This window comes from Vespa velutina, chromosome 12, assembly GCF_912470025.1.
Source record: "Vespa velutina chromosome 12, iVesVel2.1, whole genome shotgun sequence".
Classification (NCBI taxonomy): Eukaryota; Metazoa; Arthropoda; class Insecta; order Hymenoptera; family Vespidae; genus Vespa; species Vespa velutina.
Window position 1 is genome coordinate 3,152,743 of NC_062199.1, and position 2,500 is coordinate 3,155,242.

General features: G+C 35.2%; 1 protein-coding gene and 1 long non-coding RNA gene across 3 annotated transcripts in view; both read left to right on the forward strand.

Annotated features, from left to right (window-relative positions):
• The window catches only part of LOC124953415, a 769-nt gene extending 226 nt beyond the window's left edge, over window positions 1-543 (forward strand). Inside the window, exons 2-3 of the long non-coding RNA XR_007102222.1 lie at window positions 131-177; window positions 343-543. This is a non-coding gene — a long non-coding RNA (uncharacterized LOC124953415). The remainder of the gene's footprint in view (window positions 1-130; window positions 178-342) is intronic.
• A 120-nt stretch (window positions 544-663) lies between these two features.
• Window positions 664-2,500, forward strand: part of LOC124953410 — a 30,352-nt gene continuing 28,515 nt past the window's right edge. Inside the window, exon 1 of one of the 2 annotated variants that reach the window (XM_047504743.1) lies at window positions 664-1,425. The gene's annotated coding sequence lies outside the window, so the exon portion shown is untranslated. The remainder of the gene's footprint in view (window positions 1,426-2,500) is intronic. The other variant, XM_047504741.1, reaches the window with a different exon arrangement.

Consider the following 2,500-nt stretch of genomic DNA (forward strand, 5'->3'; position numbering starts at 1 on the left):
TTACTTACGTTTCTATCGTAAATATTTCACGAGCGGAGAAATAAAACAAAAAGAAAAAAAATATATATATATACATATACATATATATATACACATATACAAAGAAATATATTGTAATTAATATTTTCAGATTATAAGATTTTCCATCGATCGTAAAATTTACGAGATTCACATGAGGTTAGTCACTTCTTATATGTAAAAAAACAAAACGATTGACAAAACATTTAATATAAACGTTATCCAACGTAATCGTTCGTTTTATTATGTAATAAGATATCATCAATGGTATGACATAGTTATTAGAGTATATAGAGTCATTGAATCGTTTTATTAAATTTCTAGTTATCATCTCGTCGATCATATCGATCGAAGATGAACGAAAGCGAGGAAGCACGACGGAAAGTGGAGGGCTTGTGAGTTGGAACAATAGGATACCGTACGTTCGTTGCACTCCGCAAAAAACGGGAAAGAAGTCACGATCGGCCTCGACGACCGTGCAAGTTTGAAATGCCTCGGGAGAAGCGTCCATCCGCTCTCGTTCGACGTACATTTATATATATATATATATATATATATATATATATATATATATATATATAAATATAATTTGTATTACCAGTGTACATAGAAATGTGTAATAGATAAAAAGAAGAAAGGTATTTAATGATTTTAATGATTACTTTGAAATGATTAACATATGACATATTTATTTAGAAAGATTTTAAAGTCTAAAGTTATAAAGGAATTCTTTGAATACGGAAAATTAGGAGTCTATTGTAATGCATTTGAAATGCATTTGAAGTGCCTGATCGTAATAGAAATAAAGTACTAAAAATAGGAAAAGGAGGTTTGATAGAATAGAATGACCGTAGCTCCACTTCACGACCTTATTCTTTCGACTGGTATCTTCGAAAATGCACCTCACGTGCCTGTATGACACGCACGGACGTGGTCTAGGGTCTGATGGTATGGCGTTCGAATCGATCGCGAACTCGACAACCTCGTGAGAATCAGACGAGAACGTCTCAGCGAGCACGAAAGTGAACGAACCAAGATCGCGACGTTGAACACGCTGATCTTCTCTTCTTCTTCTTCTTTTTCTTCTTCTTCTTCTCCTTTACTTTTTCTTCTTCTGCTTTTTCTTCTTCTTCTTCTTCTTCTTCTTCTTCTTCTTCTTCTTCTTCTTCTTCTTCTTCTTCTTCTTCTTCTTGTTCATGCATTCAGTCAACTTATTACTCCTTTTTTCTGTTAGGGTGAAGGATCAACGATGCTCGCATTTCGCCGCCTTCTTTTGAGAAATCGACGACATTTTTATTTCTTCCTGCCTTGGTGGAATTTCACGTCGTTATCGCGAAACAGGCGAAAATGGAGAACGTCAGTGAAGACGTCGACGATGTGAAAAAATTGGAAGCACCTCTTGCTTTGGTAAGAAGATGACGGAGGTGGGGAGGGGGCGGGTGGTGGGCTGGGATGGTCTCAGGAGGAGGGTGGTAGTGACGATGGTGGGGGCAAAAGGCAAGGAATTGCGGCTTGTACGTTTCGAAGTGTAATTTACAAGGCAGAACGGTAAAAATAATGGTACGCTCGGCGACGGGCCGTTCTTCGCCGTCCGTTAAACTTAATGACGCTTCCATTAGTCGGGAATTAAAACTGATTCGGTGTGTTCTCACCCAAGTCTCTCGTATTTTCCTTAAATTTCTTCGATGATACTTAAACACGCAGAAAGATATCATACAGGACGTTGTAATTATTGGGTAAAGTAAATATTTCTTAAGTGGTTACTTACGCACACACACATACATACATACATACATACATACATACATACATACATACATACATACATACATACTTATATACATAACACTTCCGTTTGAATTGAAAACATTTTTAAAACGACGTGACTATTCGCACGATTCTATATATTGATATGAAGAAATATGATACGTCATATGTAAATAAATAATCGTCTCTATCGCGATTCAAGTTCAGAATACTCTTACGTATCATTTACGACTAACCACCCGTATATATCGCGTACAACTTATCGTTCGCGGACCGTCCAATTCGTTCAAGACAATCTTGAGAAATTTTTCATTCTTAAGTTATAAATGTAAATTTCGACATTATCCGTGGCATCAATTTTCTTTCACAAGCAATAAGCGTACTCTCTCCCCCCCCCCCCTCTCTCTCTCTCTCTCTCTCATTTATTAAAGATACCACAAGAGCTATAATTCACGACCAAATTTCTATATTGCACCGTACAATATTTCTTTTAATCTTCGAACCTACGGTATTTTTAATGTTTTAATCTTCGAAAAGATACACGTCTGATATCATGGAAATATTTCTCTTTTAATTTATTTTCATTCATTTATATATATATATATATATATATATATATATATATATGTATGTATGTGTGTGTGCGTATAAATTATGTTTAATATCTCAAAGATTATTTTCATATCTCAAGTAATGTCGAAATAATCGAAAAGAT